Raw genomic sequence first — 21,324 nt, forward strand, 5'->3', positions numbered from 1 at the left:
AGGATGCACAGCCTTCCCCCCTCCTCACCTTGAACAGGAGAGTTCTGTCTTTACCTGCACCGATTCCCTGGTCCCAGCATTGCATGGGACCGGGTTCATGGAAGAGGGAAGGAAGTAAATGCAGCCAAGGCCAGTATGATTGATCTCAAAAAGTGGCTAGATGACAAAAGAAGGGATTCAGAAGATGAGAGAGGTAGAGCAGAAAAAGAACAAGGTCATGTGCGTATGGAAGGGGTCATGTGGGGTGGAGGAGTTGGGAGGAATATGTAGAGAAAGAAGGGGGCCTTGAGGCAGTGTTCCTGGGGGGGGGGGGGAGGACAGTGACATATCAGAGAGGAGAAAGGAAAAGATTTTCAAGAAGTTTTGCTCTAGGTTATAAGATTTGTCTTACATATTTTTCAGACACTGTGGTTAATATTTATATTTATCTAAAGACTGTTTTTGCTGTCACGTGATGTTTCCTCTTAATGTGAATAATCCTGAGATATGTCTACATATCTACATAAACTAGCTTATGACATGTACACAAAGTAAGGGAAGGAGGAAAAGCAGGGAAGTAAGAACCCATTAAATTCTGACCCAGTGTTGGGCAACAAAACTGCAAAAGTAGTACCTCATTTATTCTATCGTTATAACATTTCATGGGAAGAGTGAAAACAGTTATTCCCAACAGGAACATTAAAAAGCCAACATTATCTAGTCATGTCTTCATGACATTATGTATTGATTTCCTCTTTTCCCTCATATAGTTAAATATTCAGGGGCGGGCAAACGTAGGTTTAAAGTTATGAGTACGTGAAACAGAGTTTATTCTTGTATTATTATTTATTAATTGTTGTATTATTTATGTATATTACAACTATAAACCTACTTTTGCCCACCCCTGTATGTGTGGCATGATGTGTGATCATGAGATAAATAAGTATGTTCTTGTCATGCAAAGTAGAACTTTTACTCCAGATTAATGGGAATTTTTTCTTCCAAAGTTGTCACCATGGGTGCTAAAATCATTGCATCTATGCATCAATGCATTGTATTTGAACATTGCATTGTTCAAAACATTGGGATCTCCTGTTTTGGAATAACCTTCAGAGTTTATGTCAAAATATTTATTATCCCCAGTAATGGAAAATCTTCATCCTTAAAGATGCATTTAACTTTTGGAAACAGCCAATGATAATTGGAACATATTTTGGTAGATAAAGTATGTAATCGTAGTAGATAACACTTTTGGATAAAAACAGGATAGGAAAATTAATGAAATTCTTTATAAAGTTCATCAACTGAAGATAATTGTACAAATAAGTCTTTCTATGTGATTTTTGAGCAATGAATTGAGTTGAATGAAACCAGAATCTTCCAAGAAAGTAGTTCAAAATAACCATTTGTTTAGAGCTGTGTTTATTTACTGATTCATTCAACATTAATTCAATGGACAGGCCTTGAGGACTCACCCAGTCTTAGACACTGGCTCTGAGAGTATCAGGTGAGAAGACTTAGTTCTAGTACTCAAGTTCTAATTCCATTGAGAAATGGATATCCGGATGCACAAGTAGAGTGCACACATGTTATCTGAAACCTTTGATGGGTTTTGGAATTCATAATATTTCACATTTTTCTCAAATTTATAGGATGGAGTTTTAGTTTTTATGGGCCCAGAACCATTACCCTAAAACCTAGTGCCTTAAGACAACAAAAACATTAATTTTTCTCATCAGTCTACATTTTGGTCAGGACTTGGTTGCACTAGCTTGTTCCACTCGCACCACAGTTGGGGCACCTGAATGCCCAGCACAGGCATCACCTGAAGGCATCACTCACCTGCATGTCAGGCAATTGATGCTGGTTGGCAATTGATGCTGGTTGGTGATTGATGCTGGTTGTTGGTTGAGACCTCTGTGGGCCAGAACACCGACATGTGGCCTCACCATGTGGCCAGGCTTCCTCACAATGTGGTGACTGGTTCCCAGGGCAAACATTTTGGGAGAGAAAGGAAGACAAGCATATCACCTTATATGATGTTGCCTTGGAAGTCATAAAAAAGTAATAAAAAGCAATGTCATTTTGCTGCTTTCTTCAAGGCAGTTATAAAGTCACTCCCAGTTTCAAGGGGCAAATCGACCTCACTTTTTGATGAGTAGTGCAAGTTGTAGAGCTTGTGGGACAAGAAATACTATAGTAGCCATGTTTGGAATGGGCCACAGGTGCTTGTGCTACAGTCACATGAGACCACCAGGGGCCTGGGGCTCCATTCTGCAATGGAACCCATTAGTACTCTGTAACAGATTTAGTGGACACTCACACAAAGTGGAATACATTCAAATTACAAATCTAAATAGTTCAGTTCTGTTTTTGCCATCAAATGAGTTCCCAAACTGTTTTCGTTTTTATAGATTTTTCTTGAATTCAGACTCCAGTATATGATTTGTGCTGTGTAGTATAATTTGTGCTAATGGAGGCTTTAGATCCCTGATCCATATCTGGAGAGTTGTAGAAGGACTAGGGGAGTAAGACATCTTCACAGAAGAAGTAGCTGAAAAGGGATTAGTGAGGAAGGACATTCCAAACCAAAGAAACAGTGTGTGCCAAGGAGTGGCGGGCTGAGAGGACATGGGTGTGTAGCGAAAAGCAAGAGTTTCAGAATATCTGGAATATACATGCGAGAGAGTGTCGGGAGCCAGATCACAAAGAGCCTTGGATACCATATTATGGAATTTGGATTGGATCTTGTAGAAACCATGTGAATCCAATAAGGGATTTTAAGCAGAAGAGGGATGCAATCATATTTGCCCTTTGGAGTGATTATCTTGGTGACAGACAGTAGATCAAGGGGAAGAGAATGAGGTTCACTCAGGAAGCTCTTCAATAGGCAGCTAGAGTTGGTGATTGCCTGAAATAAGAGTGAGGAAGAACTGTTGCATTTAGCTGTCATTTCTTCCTGTACTATAGGTCAGAGTAAATCAAGAAAACCATGATGTGGGCATGGAATTAAGTTGTCAGATTGTCCCTTTTCTCTTTTAAATTGTTTTTTTAGTCCTCACCCGAGGATATTTTTCTTCTTCTTATCAGATAGAGTGGGAGAGAGGGAGGGAGAGAGAGACAGAGAGAAACATCGGTGTGATAGAGCCATGTCTACTGGTTGCCAACTGCATGACCCCACCAGAGCCGGGGATGAACCGCAACTGAGGTACGTGCCCTTGATCAGAATCGAATCCATGACTCATTGGTCTGCGGGCCACGCTCTAACTGCTGAGTCAACTGACCAGAACTTCTTTTTTAATTTTTATTCGAGTAGTGCATATATCTTCTTTACAATGTATAATAGCGCAAGATGAATAAACACCACATCTCATTATCCCCAGTATTGCTTCCAGAAGGCTCCCACTTTCATCCCTTTAAATAGTTTCGTCTGAGATTAACCTCCATAATCTAAATAATATGCTTTATTTGTTACAAGTCACAGAAAAAAAACGATTGAAAATGACTTAAATAGCCCTGGCCGGTTTGGCTCAGTGGTTAGAGCATCGGCCTGCGGTCCCGAGAGACCCGGGTTCGGTTCCTGCTAAGGGCATGTACCTCGGTTGCAGTTTGTCCCCGGCTCTGGTCAGTCGTGCGGGTGGCAGCCACTCGATGTGTCCCTTCACGTCGATGTTTCTCTCTCTCTCTCTGTTCCTCTCTCCCCCTCCTACTCTACCTGAACAAAAAATGGAAAAATGTCCTCCGGTGAGGATAAAAAAAAAAAAGAAAATGACTTAAATAATAGCACTTATTCTCACATAACAAGAAGTCCAAATTGGACAGACTTCAGACGCCATGCTGGCTTCTAACCTATGGGCTCCTATTATGATCATGAGATTCAGGATTTGGTCCCAAGAGTCATATGAAAAAAAATCCGGTGGAAGAGGAAGAGGGACTGTTCTTGTGTGCCTTTGTTTTATTTAGTTTATCAGCAAATAGATCTCCAGAAGCTGTCCAGCTCCCTCCCCTTCTGTGCCCCTGACTAATTTGGGTCACATGCCCTGTGTTGGATTATCCATTGTCGACAGGGTATCACCACTACCCCTTCTAAGAGCTCCATTGCTTTGAAGAGGAAAAGCCAGGAGCTACATTTGTCAGAATACCCTTTGTTGTATGGTTCCAGGCTGGAGTGTGTTGATGAGAGGCATCCTTGAGCCAGTGTGATGGAGACATCATTATTCTCCAGTCCATTGGAGCCGGACTCATGAGTGGATGTTACACTCCTGAGAACTTCAAGATGAGTTTTGAGAACAACTTGCTTGAGTGCTTCATGTTGAGAAGGCCAGTGGTGATTTTTCTGACCATTGCTCCCTTAGGTCTTTTTGCTGGGTAAGTCACCAATTTCCTATTTTAAAACACTTTACATCCTGACTGTAAAGAGTAGCTTCTGGTTCCCTGACTGACAGATGACCCTTCCTAAACATATCACTGGTGCAAGAAAAATGAATTACAACACTGACACAGACTACTCACGATTTAGTCCCAGAGATATTTGGGAAGAGGATGGACATTTGAACAAAATTCCTATTCTACCACTTCCAACACCACCACTGCCACCAAAAATAGGGTGGAGAAGGGAGCATGATTTCAGTATGGAACAAAATAGTAATGCTGGGAATTTTGGCTTCTGGTAATGGTGGTATAACTTAGTTGGATTAACTTTCCCATAGATGATAATGATAAAGTATGTATGAAAATATTGCAAATTGACTTTTTAAATACATTAGACAGAGACTAAAAGCAGACAGAAATTGGAGAGGAATATAAACTTACAGGATTGGAACTACACCATTGTGATTTTTGAGTTTGCAGTTTTTGCCCAGAGATGCTCACCAATACACTAGGTGGCTCAGGATAAAGTTTCAGCCCTACTGGATGGTCGTATCAAGAGTATAGAGGTCTGCTCAGCCAGTATGGCTCAGGGGTTGAGTGTTGATTCATGCACCAGGTGATCACCAGTTTGACTTCTGGTCAGGGAACATGCCCAGCTTGTGAGCCAAATCTCCAGTGGGGGGCATGGAGGAAGCGGCGAGTCGATGTTCTCTCTCATCGATGTTTCTATCTCTCTCTCCCTCTCCCTTCCTCTCTCTCTAAAAAAATCAAGAATAAAAATTCCTTCCATTAAAAAAAAAAAGAGTACAGAGGTCAGAACTAGAACAGCAGGGAAGCAAGGAGGGTTCCTCCAAGGGAGGGAGCTATGGAGTCCCCAGATATGCATATTAACCCTGCTTGAATTCTGGCCGAATCACTGAAGTACGCATCAGCGTGGGAGAACACAAAGCGCCCAGTGGAAAAATGGCAACTAGATACTGAAAGAATTGAGCAGAGATTTCAGCTATAACTCATGGAGAGAGAAGCAGCAGGTAGAGATAAGGGTGGGGGGTCGGAAATACAAAAGATACATAGATATCATTATTTAAGCACAATCCCTTTAGTTTATATTTTTAAATATATAGCTTCACTTAACATGCCTGTTTAATCATTCTCTTATGCGAAGAATGTAAAAAGAGAATTTTTTTCGTGAATCCAAATATAGTACTGTAAAATAATATTTGTCTTAGTGTTGCTTAAAAATCAGTTTCTCCTCAACAAAATATTAGCAAATTAAATCCAATAATGTATAAAAAATTTATACAGCACAACCAAATAAGATTTATTGCAGTTATGCAAGGCTGGTTCAACATTTGAAATCAATTAATGTAATCCATCACCTCAGTAGGCTAAAGAAGAAAAGTCGTATGATCCTATGAATAGATGCAGGAAAAAATATTTTGAGAAAATCCAACTCTTGTTTATGATAAAATCTCTCAACAAAGTAGGAATAGAGGGGAACTTTCTCAACTTGGTAAAGAATACAGTAATTCTCCCCACCTTATTTGCAGTTTCTTTTTACGATTTTCCTTTCCTTGGTTTCAGTTACCTGTGCTCAAACATGGTATGAAAATATTAAATGGAAAATTTCAGAAATAAACAATTTATAAGTTTTCAATTGGGCACCATTCTGAGTGTGTGGTGAAATCTTTACCCTCCTGCCCACCCAGGACCTGAACCATCCCTTTGTCCAGAGTCTCCATACTATATGCACTATCTGACTGTCAGTTACTTAGTTGCTGTCTCAGTTATCAGATTGACTGTTGCAGTATTGCGGGTTTTTTTTTTTTTTTTCTTTATTGATATTAGAGAGAGAGAAGGGAGAGAGAGAGAGAAAGATAGAAACATCGATGAGAAAGAACATCAATTGGCCGCCTCCTGCATGCCCCACATTGGGGATCGGGCCCATAACCTGGGCATGTGCCCTGACCTGGAATCAAACTGGAGACCTCTTGGTTCATGGGTCGACACTCAACCACTGAGCCACACCAGCTGGGAGCAGTGCTTGTGTTTAACCCTTATTTTACTGAATAATGGCCCCAATAACTTTTATTACAGTATATGTTATAATTCTATTTTATGATTAGTTATTGTTCCTCTCTTACTGTACCTAACTTATAAATTAAACTTTATCATAGGTATGTATGTATAGGTAAGAATATAATATATAGAGGATTTGGTACTATTTACAATTTCAGGTTTCCACTCAGATTATTGAACATATCCTCCATGGATAAGGGGGGATATACAAAAAAATATACAGCTAACATCATACTTAATGGTGAGAAACTAGATGCTTTCCCATTTAATTGGGAATAAGGCAAGGATGTTCACTCTCACCACTGCTATTCAACATCATCTGAAAGTCCTAGCTAATGCAATAAGATAAGAAAAAGGAAAAATAGGAATGCAGGTTGAGGAGGGAGAAATAAAATTGTGTTTGTTTGCAGATGATATGATTGTCTATGTAGAAAATCCTAAGGAATTAAAAAAGAAAGAAAGAAAAAAACCTCCTACAACTAATAAATAATTATACCAAGGTTGCAGGATAATATTTACAAAAATCAATTGCTTTCTTTTATAACAACAAATGGTGACATTTGAAATTAAAATCATAATACCATTTACATTCACAATGTAATACTTAGATATAAGCGTAAGAAAATATGTATAAGATCTATACAAGGAAAATGACAGATATTTTATGCATATGGATAGAAAGACCCAATATTGTCAAGATGTCAGTTTTCCCCAACTTGATCAGTAGATTCAATGCAATCCCAGTCCAAGAATAAAAAGCCAAGAAATAGATCCAACCAAATATAGTTAAATAATCTTTGATAAAGAAAAAAAAGGCAACTCAATGGAGAAAGCATAGTTTTTTCAACAAATGGTGCTGAAATAACTGGACATCCACATGCAAAAACATGAATCTATGCACCTTCCACAAAATGTAACTCAAAATGAATCATAGGATTAAATGTACAAAATGACAAAACTCCTAGAAGATAAATTAGGAGAAAATCAAAGTGATTTTGGTTTTGGTGATGACTTTTCAGATAAAACACCAAAAGCATGATCTACGAAAGAAAAAAATTGATAAGTAGATTTCATTAAAATTAAAAGACTTCTGTTCTGCAAAGGAGACCATTCAAAGAATGAATAAAGTTACAGATTGGGAGAAAATCTTTGCAAAATACGTAATTGATAAAGGACTGGTATCCAAAATATATAAAGAACTCTTAAAACTCAACGATAAGAAAACAAACAGCTCAATTACTTTAATGAGCAAAAGATCTTGAACTGACACCTCACCAAAGAAGATATACAAATGGCAAATAATGATAAAAGGTTCTGAGTCCTGGCTGAGTCTTGACTCAGTTGGTTGGATCATCACCCTGTGCACCAAAAGGTGGCTGGTTGGATTCCTGGTAAGGGTACATACCCAGGTTGTGGGTTCCATCCCCGTTTGGGGAATGGCCGGAGGCAGCCGATCAATGTTTCCTCTCACGTCGCTGTTTCTCTCTCTCTCTCTCTTCCTCTCTCGATTATTAATTAAAAATTTTGTTTAAAAAGTAAAGGTGTGACACAACTAGGAAGAGATGGTGGCAGGCAGGGCCTGAGATAGGGTGAGTGTGTGAGAGAGTGTGAGCGGACATGAAGGTGGAAGACCAAACCCCAGCAGTGCAGAGCCACGGAGCAGAAAGTTCCTGTGCTGTGGATAGGAGCAGCCAGCTACCGCAGTAAACTGCCCTTCAGGGTGCTTCTCCCTGCGCCCCAGGGAGGTATTTTGGAAGATCCCAGGTCTTCCCTGGGAGGAGGCAGTGGGAGTGGCAAGGGCCCAGCAACCTGAGCCCACCAGCACACCTGGCACCATTGGACCAGTGGACACTCTGTGTCAACACAGACCGGTACACAGTAGTGGAGCTCCCAAGGTGCTGGTCGCAGAAGCCGCAGACAGCCTAGAGCCCAGCACCATCCCCCATAGTAGCAACCCAATCAGAGTCAAGATTTACCCCCAGCAACAGAGGCTGGGGAGCAGACATCCATCCCCAGGCAACAGTAGCACAGATCAGCAGTTGAGACCCATCCCCAAAAACTACAACAAAAGCTGAGCAGGAATTGAGCCCCTAGGGCAGCAGCACTCCCTAGCCTCTAGCAGCAGGACCTGGGGCTCCACAGAGGCCTGTGGGGTGCAGTAGCTTATAAGAGCAGTAGGAAGCTGGAGCCCAAGAGAGACTGGTGTGATCCAGTTGCCCGCCCCCCAGAACTGCAGCATGCAGGGGCACCAGAGAGGCCTTTGCGACCCAGCAGAGACTGTGTGATCTACTTACCCATGGGGTGCTGAAACACCAGAGAGGCCTGTGCGACCCAACAGGGACTGTGCAATCTAGTTACCCTCTGGACCTGCAGGGTGCTGAACAACCAGAAAGGCCTGTGCGAACCAGCAGGGACTGCGATCTAGTTACCCACGGGGCCTGTGGGGTGCTGAAGCACCAGAGAGGCCTGTCCAACCCAGCAGAGACTGTGCCATTCAATTACCTGTGGGACCTGCAGGGTGATAAAGCACCAGAGAGGCCTGTGTGACCCAGCAGCCCATAACATAGGCATAGAGCCAGGTCCCCAAAGGGACTTTGCGATCCAGTTACCTGCGGACCCTGCAGGGTGCGGGGGCACCAGAAAAGCCTGTGCAACCCAGCTGCACACAAGATAGGCATAGAGGATGTGAAAATGGAGGCAGAGTGAATAGAAACTACACAGATGATATCCTAGGACCAAACGGGAATTACAAAGAAAGTAAAGACAAATCCTCAGAAAGAAGCAACAGAAAAGCAGCAGGACAGGACCATATAACCAGGGAATACTGGTAGGATCTGTGGAGACATGAGAGGGTAGCAGGCTGGGAGCCCACTGACAGCAGCAGTCTCAGCTGTGAGCCGCACCCTTGGGGAATAAAGACCAAGTTCGCACCACAGTGCAGAGAGCACTAAAATAACCACAGCCACTCACCTGGGGACTACAGCAGAGGGAGGGCAGATTAGGCTGGAACCCAGGATTTGGAGGGCACTCAGAGTTTTTGCTGAGTTGCGGCCACAAAGGACGGTGGCCAGTGTGCTCCTCCCCGAGCTGTGGGCAAAAGCAGCAGCCCTCCCCTCCCTCCCCCCGAAGATTTAGCCTTTCTCAGGTGAGGCAAAGAAATGCAAATTGAGGCTCATTAATAACCAGCATCTATCCCACCTTCTGGAAATCCTCTTAGGCAGAACACCAGGGCTACATTTCAAGGCACTGAGTAACTGAGACTACTAGCCACCAGGAAAAAACTAGAGGATAACTGAACCTTTCCTGGACTTGCAAATCTACCCAGGAAAGTAAGACTTGGCAGTGATGTTCAATGTAGATCCACCCAGGCTTATCCAAACCCAGGAGAGGGAGCCACAAACAGCAGAACACCAGCACTCAACAGGGAAAATTTGACAGGCTCCAAAACCCACTGAGATAGCCAAAATGGTGAAACAAAGAATCAAATCCCAAATGAAAGGACAAGAGAACTCTATCAAAGATGAGGTCAATTATTTATTTTTAAAGATGTTTCTCCTTTTTCCCTGATGGATCCCCGCGCCCCATCCCAAATTATCAGAGGTAGAGTTCAGATCTTGAGGAAGCTCAACATCATGAGTAAGGACATCAAAACTATGCATGAGTAAAGATATAGAAACATTGAAAACCAACCAAGTGGAAATGAAGAATGACATAGCAGAAATTAACACATTGGAAGGACTAACCAGCAGAGTAGAGGAAACTGAGGACCAGATTACTGAATTAGAAGACAGGGTAGAAAAAAATCAACCAATAAGAAAACCAAAAGGAAAAAACAATGAAAAAACAGGAAGGCAGCTTAAGAGAACTGTGGAACAATTGCAAATGTAGTAACATTCACATCATAGGAGTATTGGAAGAGGAAGAAAATGGGCAAGGGTTAGAGAATATACTTGAAGAAAGAGTGACAGAAAACTTTCCTAACTTGGTGAAGGAAGAAGGCATTCAAGTTCAAGAAGCACAGGGAGCCCCAAGTAAGAAGATCCCAAACAGGCCACACCAAGACACAGTATTCAAAATGCCAAAATTAAAGACCAAGAGAGAATCCTAAAGGCAGCAAGAGATAAGCAACAGGCTACCTGCAAAGGAAACGCGATAAGACTCTGAGCTGAATTCTCAACAGAAACACTACAGGCCAGCATGAAGTAATCAAGATCATGAAAAACAAGGATCTGAATCCAAGACTACTCTATCCAGCAAGGCTAACATTAAAAATAAAAGGTCCAATAAAGAGCTTCTCAGACAAAAGAAGGCTAAGGGAATATATTAACACCAAACCAGCACTGTAAGATATGCTAAAAGGACTGCTGTAATTAGTAGAAGAAATAGGAAGAAAAATAGAACCACACTAAACAAAAATGGTGATAAATAAGTACATATCAATTATCACCTTAAATGTCAATGGTTTGACTGCTCCAATAAAAAGACACAGAGTAGCTGACTGGATAAGAAAGCATGACTCACATATATGTTATTTACAAGAGACCCACCTCATAACAAAAGACTCACATAGGTTGAAAGTGAAGGGATGGAAAAAAATCTTGCAAACAAACAGAAAGCAAAAAAAAAAAAAAAAAAAAAAAAAAAGCTAGGATAGCAGTACTCATATCTGATAAAGTAGATTTCAAAATGAAGGCCATATCTAGAGGCAAAGAAGGCCACTACTGCTGACATCACTGGATAGATCTTCTAGCCAAAAAATTAACAAGGAAACACAGACTCAAAATGAAGGTCTAGATCAAATATATTTAATAGATGTCTACAGAGAATTACACCCCCAAACCGCAGAATTTACATTCTTATCAAGTGCACATGGGACATTCTAAAAAGATAGACCACATGTTAAGGCACAAACTAAGTCTCTACAAGTTCAAGAATACTGAAATCATATCAAGCATCTTCTCAGATCACAATGGCATGCAACTAGAAATCAATTGCAACAAGAACATGCAAAGACAATTGAAAACATGGAGGCTAAATAACATGTTATTGAACAATGAATGAGTTACTAGGAAGATCAACAAAGAAATTAAAAACTTCCCGGAAACCAATGAAAATGAACACACAACAACACAAAATCTATGAAATACAGCAAAAGCAGTTCTAAGAGGGAAATTCATAGCACTACAGGCCTACATCAAGAAACAAGAAAAATTTCTCATTGACAGTCTAACCTCACAACTTAAAGAACTGGAAAGCAAACAAAAAGAAAACTCCAGATCAATAGAAGGAAGGAAATAGTAAAGATCAGAGCAGAAATAAATGACATGGAGACCAGAAAACCAATTCAAAGGATCCATGAAACAAAGAGCTGGTTCTTTGAAAAGATAAACAAGATGGATGGACAGTTAGCTAGACTCACCAAGAAACAGAGAGAACCCCGATACACAAAATCAGAAATGAAAAAGAAGAATAATGACACCACAGAAATACAAAAGATCGTGAACAAATATTATGAGCAGTTATATGGCAACAAATTAGATAATCTAAGCAAAATGGACTAATTTCTAGAAACACATAGTCTCCCAAAACTGGACCTGGCAGAGATAGAAAACTTGAACAGACCAAAACAATAGGAGAAATTGAAAATGTAATCAATATTCTCCCAGCAAACAAAAGCCCAGGCCCAGATGGCTTCACGGGGGAGTTTTACTGAACATTCAAAAAGGAACTAATACCCATTCTCCTCAAACTATTTCAAAAAATTCAAGAAGAAGGAAGACTTCCAAACTCGTTTTATGAAGCCAGCATAATTCTAATTCCAAAACCATAAAAAGACAATACAAAGAAAGAAACTACAGGCCAGTATCCCTGATGAACATAGATGCCAAAATCCTAAACAAAATACTAGCAAATCGGCTCCAGCAATACACCAAAAAAATTATACACCATGACCAAGTGGGATTCACACAGGGATGCAAGACTGGTACAATATTCGTAAATCAATAAACGTGATACACCACATAAATAAAAAGAGGAATAAAAACTACATGATCATATCAATAGATGCCAAAAAAGCCTTCGGCAAAATCCAGCATCCATCTGATAAAAACGCTCAACAATGTGGGAATAGAGGGATCATATTTAGACATAATAAAGGCCATGTATAAAGACCTACAGCCAACATCATACTCAATGGGCAAAAACTCAAAGCATTTCCCTTAAGAACAGGAACAAGGCAAGGATGCCCACTTTTGCCACTCTTATTTAACATAGTACTGGAAGTCTTAGCCACAGTAATCAGACAGGAAGAAAAAATTAAAGGGATCTAAATTGGAAAGGAGGAAGTGAAACAGTCATTATTTGCAGATGACATGATACTATATGTAGAAAACCCCAAAGACTCCATCAAAAATTTACTAGACTGAAAAAATGAATTTGGCAAAGTAGCAGGATACAAAATTAACGTCAAGAAATTGATGGCATTCTTATACACCAATGATGAACTCACAGAAAGAGAAACTAAGAAAACAACTCCATTTAGTATTGTGACAAAAAAATTAAGATACCCAGGAATAAACTTAACCAAGGAAATAAAGGAACTAGTCACAGAAAACTACAGGTCATTGAAAAAAGAAATGGAGGAAGATATAAAAAAGTGGTAGCACATACCTTGGTCATGGATTGGAAGAATTAACATCATTAAAATGTTCATATTACCCAAAGCAATCTATGTATTCAATGCAATCCCCATCAAAATACCAATGACATACTTCACAGAACTAGAACAAATACTTCAAAAGTGCATATGGAACCAAAAAAGACCTCGAATAGCTACAGCAATCTTGAAAGAGAAGAACAAAGTTGGAGCAATCACATTACCAGATTTCATGTTATACTATAATGCCACTGTAATCAAAACAGCCTGGTACTGGCACAAGAACAGGCATATAGACCAGTGGAACAGTCCAGAGGACCCCGAAATGGACCCAAGGCAATATGCTCAATTAATATTTGACAAAGGTGGCAAGAGCATATAGTGGAGTCAAGACAGCCTCTTTAATAAATGGTGTTGGGAAAATTGAACAACTACATGCAAAAAAATGAAACTAGACTGTCAACTTACACTATACACAAGAATAAACTCAAAATGGGTAAAAGACTTAAATGTAACTCATGAATCCATAAAAATCCTAGAAGAAAATGTAGGCAACAAAATTTCAGACATCATATGCAGCAGAATTTTCACTGATTCATGGCCTAAGGCACCAGAAACAGGAGAAAATTAACACATGGGACTACATCAAACTCAAAAGCTTCTGCACAGCAAAAGATACAATCATCAAAATGGAAAGGTAACCCACTCTATGGGAGAGCATCATTGCCAATTATATATCAGATAAGAGGTTAATTACCAATATATATAGAGTGCTCATATAACTCAACAAAAGGAAGACAAAGAACCCAATTAAAAAATGGGTAGAGGAACTAAATAGACACCTCTCCAAACAGGACATACAAATGGCCAGAAGACATATGAAGAAATGCTCAACATCACAAATCATCAGAGAGATGCAAATTAAAACAACATTTAGGTATCACCTCACACCTGTCAGAATGGCCACCATCAGCAAATCATCAAACAACAAGTGTTGGCGAGGGTGTGGAGAAAAGGGAACTCTAGTACAGTGCTGGTGGGAATGCATACTGGTGCAGCCAATATGGAAAACAATATGGTGTTACCTCAAAAAATTAAAAATTGAACTTCCATTTTACCCAGCGATTCCACTTCTAGGAATATACCCTAAGAAGCCTGAAACACCCATCAGAAAGAATATATGTGCCCCCATGTTCATAGCAGCACTATTTACAATAGCTAAGATCTGGAAACAGCTTAAATGTTCATCAGTAGACAAATGGATAAAAAAAGCAGTGGTACATATACACAATGGAGTTCTATGCAGCTGTAAGAAAGAATGATCTTTTATTCTTTGAGATGACATGGAGGGACCTGGAGAGTATTATCAGAAGCAAAACAAGCCAAGCAGATAAAGACAAATATCACATGATTTTACTTATTTGTGGAATATAATGAACATAATAGTCTGAGGAATGGGTAGTCCCAGAGACATGGAAGTGGGGTACAGATTGACAGTCCCCAGAAGAGGACGTGGGAGGGAGAGATAAACCACAACTTGTATGCATGGATGTATGAACAATGGACATGGATAACAAAGCTGGGGACTGGGCGGGGAGGGACGGGGCGGGGGGATCCGTCAGGGAAAAAGGAGAAACATCTTTAACAAAAAAAATAATTAATAAAACAATAATAAAAATTAAAAATAAATGTGCTCAATACCATGTCTTTAATTGCAAATGAAAACAAGATACCACTTAGAATGGCTGAAATTCAAAACATTGACACCATCAAATGCTAGTGAGAATGTGGAGCAACAGGCGCTCTCATCCATTGTTGGTGGGCTTAAGAAAGAATACAAGCCCTGTGGAAAGCAGTTTGGCAGTTTTCTTTTTTCCAAAAGTAAAAGTACTCTTACCTTATGATCTAGCAATCATGTTCCTTGATATTTAGCCAAATGTGTTGAAAATGTCCACAGAAAACTGCACACAAATTTTTATAGTAGTTTTATTCATAATTGCCAACAGTTGGAAGCAACCAAATGTTCTTCAGTAGGTGAACAGATAAACAGGCTGGGGGACATTTATACAATGAAATATTATTCAGCAATGAAAAGAAATGAGCTATGAAGCTATGAAAAAACAGCAAAGAAGCTTATCTGCATATTGCTAAGTAAAAGAAGACATATAAAAAAAGTATATATTGTATGATTTCAACTATAAATTTTGGAAAAGGCAAAACTATGGAGACGATATCAGTGGTTTTCAGAGTGCAGGAAGGAGGGTGGGGGGGATGAAGAGGTAGAGCACAAGGGATCCGCTCGGCAGTAAAACTATTCTGTAGGATACTGTAATGGTGTACATGTTGTTATACATTTGTCAAAACATATAGCATGTACAACACAAAGAGGGAACCTGAAGGTAAACTTCGGGCTTTAGTGAATTATGATGTGCCAGTAGTAGCTGATTAATTATAACACATGTACCATACTCATGCAAAATGTTAGTAATAGGGGAAATTCAGTGCAGGGGGTAGAGGGGTGTCTGGGAGCTCTGTACTTTTGCTCATTTTTCTATATACCCAAAACCTCTCTAAATGATATTAAAAGAAAGAAAAAATTCAAGAGAAGAGAGGAAATGTAAAAAGCCAATTCCATGTGGAAAGAGTTGTAGCTATGGAAATGTCTACATCTTGATTAGGGTGGTGGTTACATGTGTATGTATTACTCAGAACTCATTTAATAATACACTTAAGTTCTGTAGACTTAACTGCATGTGAATTTTATCTCAATAATAAAATCAACTCTACATTGTCATCTGTGCTTATGTTGGTAGTAGTCAACTAAATATATGATGCAACACTGAAAAGTTTAAAGGAAGTGGAACAGCTATTAATAAGTGTTTTTGGCCTTGAAGAGATGTTGCATTGTTGAGCATCATGAATGGTGGAGAATGGCTCTCAAATGCAAACCCTTGTAGAGTAGGACTTCTTCAGGTTAATATGCAGAGGGAAAAACACCAGTTCCAGGTTTCATTTCTCCCAACTGTGGCCTCATTTTATCTTTTGCATTTAATTTTTTAAAATTTAATATTTTTTCTTTATTGATTTCTTAGAGGGAGAGAGAGATAGAAATATCAAGGAGAGAGAACATCAATTGGCCACCTCCTGCATGCCCTTCACTACCTGGGCATGTGCCCTGATTGGGAATTGAACTAGTGACCTCTTGGTGCATCAGTCGACACTCAACCAGTGAACCACAGCGGCTGGGCTTTTTTTGCATTTAATCAGAAGGGAAATGCCACTTCTCGTTTGAGTCCATATGCAAAAATAATTTTGGTTCAGAATCACTGCTGTGAACTTATACTTGAAGAAGTGGGAGGTCTGGATAGTCAGAGATTGGGATTCATAGAGCAGGAGTAGCCATGGTCCACTGGTGAGTGGTAGTGAACTGGAAAGAGGCAGAGCTGACCTGACTGGATGAGTGAAGCTTTTCAGGAGCCATGAGAAATAAGTCCTTAAGTCCTTAGATATAACAATGAAGTTTGGGTTTGGTCACAATCTAGGAAGAATTGGGAGGAGATGCATTTGTCTTTATCTTCCATTCTCAGAAGTTCAATTACTTTGATTTGTTTCAGTGTGATGCTTAATTTTATAATTTCATGAGAGCAAAATTATAATTTTATAAACTTGAACAGATATATGATAATATATAAATAATAGTATATATGTAACAGATATAAATATAACATAATTATATAAAATTATATTTATTTAAAATGTGACTTGTGTAGGCTATGGTACCCAGTTGTTTGGTCAAAAACTAGTCTTGATGCTGCTTTTTCGGTGGGACCAACATTTAAATCAACTTCGTTTACAGCAGATTACCCTCCATAATGTGAGGGGCCTCATCCTATCAGATAAAGATCTTAAGAGAAAATGACAGAGGTTCTCCCCTAAAGAAGGAATTCTATTATATATATATATATATATATATATATATATATATATATATATATTTCTAGATGCATATCTACATATTCTATTGGTTTTGTTTGGAGAACCCTGGCTCTCTGGCTAATCCAATGGCTAATAGTCCACTACCTGTTCTGACTCCCTCTTGCCCCACTTTTGCCTGCAACCTGAATCAGTTTTCAACTAATTCTCAATTTGTAGAGAAACAGATAAATTGTTGTTTTTGTGAAACTGATAGAACATTATATATGTTTTTCACAGTATAGTATCTTCAAACCAAAAGAAAGGAGTCCTAAAGGCTGGTGGACTGTGCCGTATAAGCATTTGATTATAAATACATAGATATGTGTTTTACTTATCTTGTCTTTGTTGGTGGATCTTCCTGGATGTCAGTCTCTACTGCCTACAGATAGTGGGTACCTACATCAGCAGGCTGGCTTCACAGTCTCTGAGTAATAGATTTTCTCAGTCCATGGGTAATAGATTAGAAACCCCTGTCCATAAGTTCAAGATGTACTACTCTCAACCAGAAATCTACTGTGGTGATTCCCTCAAAATCGGATTGCTTCCAAGCATGTCTGCTGCATGTGGGCACAGCCTTCCCCACCACTCCCCACGAAGGACTAGTTTATACAGCTGGGCTTCTGCCCTGGTTCTACTCTAGCAAACTTACACTGGACTCTGATCCCCTGTATAGTTTTTGCTGTCTCCTGTGCCCCAGGGTGTCTGACACTGCCCACTCCACTCTAAGTCTAGTTCAACCTGGATACAGTTGTTTTGGACTCTGATTTTTGGTTCTGCTTGACGGTGTGTGTTACCATTACTCAGAGACCGTTAACTGCTGTGCCCTCACTTACCACATGAGACCTCCTGGGAGGGTTCAGCTTGAAATGGCCCAAGTTTTTCTTGCTCCAGTGGACACTGTGGCATGCATCTTGGGGCCCAACATTTCTGGGTTGTGGTATCCTAAATCTAGTCCCACTAGCTCCAGGTTATTTTATGGTTCCTGCTGCATAGCCTTTGGGGACCTGACCTGCTTCACATTTTGGTCTGTCAGGGTTATAAGAGTTGTCAAACCATACTACTTGGAAGACAGGCAGATAAGTAAGAAAGTGGCATTTTAGGATGACTGATCTCTTAGTGGTATGCATGATAAAAGCAGGAAAGACTGGCCAGCATGTTAATCCATTAATTGAGGTGTGTGGTGCTTAAAATCTGGCCTAGAGTCCGGCTGATGTGGCTCAGTGGTTGAGCATCGACCCATGCACCAAGAGGTCACCAGTTTGATTCCGGTCAGGTCACAAGCTCAGGTTGTGGGCCTGATCCTCACTGGGGGGGGGGGGGGGGGTCATGTGGGAGGCGGACAGTCGGTGTTCTCTCTCATGGATGTTTCTATTTCTCCCTCTCATTTCCTCTCTCTCTAAAATCAAAGGAAAAAAATTTTTTTAAAAGATCTGGCCTAGAGTGGTAGTGAACATAAAAGTAATTAATCTAAAAACATTTTATGGAAATTGTATTTGCATGAAGATGTTCACTGCAGAATAATTTATAATAGCAAAAACTTGCAACGACCTAAATATCTAACAGCAAGAAAATTATTTAAATTTTGGTTATAGCCCACTTAATGAAATATTATGTAACTAATTAACAAACTATTATGAGGACAATCAAAATGGAAAAGTGCATATATAATATTAAGGAAAGAAGCAGGATACACAATAATACGCACAAAATTATAAAGACTATAGATATGCACATAAAAGATATCAATTATTGTTTGATGGAGTTGGAATTGTGTGATTTTATATTCTCTATTTTCCAAATATCTATAATATGGTTATATTGGTTTTAAAGATTCTGTAATTTGCCCAGTCGGTGTGGCTCAGTGTTTGAGCGTTGACCCATGCACCAAGAGGTCTCTGGTTTGATTCCCAGTCAGGACACATGCTCAGGTTGTTGGCCTGATTCCCAGTTGGGGATACGCAGGAGGCAGCCAATCGATGTTCTCTCGCATCGATGTTTCTATCTCTCACTCTCCCTTCCTCTCTCTCTAAAATCAATAAAGAAAAAAAATTTTAAAGATTCTGTAATTCTAACTTCCTATTTAGACTAAGTCCATGTATGTTTAAATGATTATTTTGATAAATTAATTGGTATTCTGATGTCTCCTAGATCCTGGAACAAGTCTTGAGTGAATATGAATGCAGCCATTTTCAGCAAGTTATTATTGAACCACCAATAGCAGGTTTGGTCCTGATGAAAAAATAAAAACAAGCAAGCAACAACAACAATCAAAACATCTATTTCCAGGCACCCCAAGGAAAACCTAGTTACTGAAAATCTTCGCATTGGATTTAGTATTGATTTCTAACATAGCTGGGCTTCAGTGCCCTTCTAGGCCACCAGATGTCAACACTTTGTTGTAGTCACTTTCCCTTCCCGTTTGGCCATGATGGCAATCAATATTGAAATCAACAAACCCTGACCATTGGCCTTCAGCTGTGCTTCTTTGTCCCTCAGTGCTGTTCTTTATCTCAGTACTGTTCTTTATCTCAGTACTGTTCTTTATCTCTACCTTGACACAGTATTAACATAGTTGATGAGATCATGGACTTTGAAATAAGGCAGACCCGGGTTTAAATTATAGGTTCTCTACTAATAGCTGAGTGACAGTGGGCAAGTTTCTTAATCATGACATGTCTCTGTTTGCTCAGGGGGTGATGTTATTTACCTTGTGGGATTGGAGGGTGGTTCTAATCAGGCCAAGGAAGAGCTGTTGATAGAGCTGTCTTTCAGCCCCACCAAGTTACTGCAGAGGGAGAAGGGTGCTGGCCCCTGAATAGATCCTGTACCCCCCATTTGGGGGAGGTTAGGGCAGGGCTATGCTTAATGACGTGTGACTCAATGAGTTCTGAAATACTGTCTCCTTGGGACAGTTTGAAAGTCACCATCATGCGGTGCCCAGAATTTATTGAGGACAGCAATATTCAGAGGAGGTGGGGAACATGGCACTTTTTGTCTGCCTTAATGAGAGCAAAGATGAACAGATAAGCAAGTAGTCCAGAAATAGCCTCTGAATTTGTTTATAATAGTTCTCTGAACTCATCTCCCTTGAATACTCCCTTTTGTGTACTTAAGACTTTACCACCACCTCTTCCTGGTATGGTCCATAGCCTCTGTGAACCCAGCTGCTGGTCAAATCTATGTAGGAACTCTGGCTGCTCAGAAACATCTACATCACAACCTCTAGCACCACAAGGGATATTACAATACCAGGCCATTGTCATTAACCCAAATTGCAAGGGGAATGATTCAGATGTGAGATCTCCTGGCTCCCCTTTTACCACTCTTCTTATCTGTCCTTGCCAGAGAATCTAGGGCTCTCTGTAATTACAGTTTATAGCTCTGATTGACTTCCATATTCAGTTCCTTCTGTTTGTGCTGTTCCACCTCAAATATCAGCACCTGTCCTCTATTACATACTCTAAAGACTCTCCCAGCAATCTTATATGAGGCCCCAAATAAATGATTAGTGAAGTTGATGTAGCCACAACCTTCAAAACAAGTTCCAACTCTGATTCAGTGGGAGGGGCACACACTGAAGGATCCTCAAGGGATACTAATATGGACCCAAAGAGCAATCCACCTTCTATAAAACAAAACCCAAATGGGCAACTCTGGACTATCCTGTTTGATAGGAGGGACCTATTGGTGGGTCTTACTTGACCCTGTGTCTTTAAGTTGGCCACCTCCCCCAGCAATGAGTTCAATGCTCAGTGTAAATGGATGGCTGTTCTGATGCATTGTGCACAGCCTGGAATGCCAAATGTTTATTTCATGATGCCATTCTGCTGCATGAAATAGTTTGGATTACTTTGGCTCTTGATCCCCCGCCCCTATCTCCTACTTATGTCTGTATACTCCTCTCTGATCTCATGTTTTGGGCTACCCTTGGGTCATAGAATTCTGATTTTTCTTCACAACAACCACTTGCATTTACCCCTAATATTATCTCTGCTTCCACCTCTCTGAGTTGGCAATTCTGCCCGGTTCATCGCAGCCCCCACAACACCTGACATTACCTATTTATGACAGGTATTTCTACCCTAGTCCTGTTAATAGGAACCACATATAAGAAACTTACATATCAGAACAAAAGGAAACGAACATATCAACCTACTCTCTACTGTAAGGACTATAGCTTCTTAGCAACTTTCACCTCATTTACGCACAAAGTCCCAATCTGTTAATGCTCTGGAGCAAGATCTACAGAGAGAAGAGGCAGAAAG

General features: G+C 40.0%; 1 long non-coding RNA gene across 1 annotated transcript in view; it reads left to right on the top strand.

Annotated features, from left to right (window-relative positions):
- The window catches only part of LOC118634715, a 121,533-nt gene that overhangs the window by 28,052 nt on the left and 72,157 nt on the right, over window positions 1-21,324 (top strand). The gene's annotated exons all lie outside the window — the stretch shown is intronic.

This window comes from Molossus molossus, unplaced genomic scaffold (assembly GCF_014108415.1).
Source record: "Molossus molossus isolate mMolMol1 unplaced genomic scaffold, mMolMol1.p scaffold_m16_p_1, whole genome shotgun sequence".
NCBI lineage: Eukaryota > Metazoa > Chordata > Mammalia > Chiroptera > Molossidae > Molossus > Molossus molossus.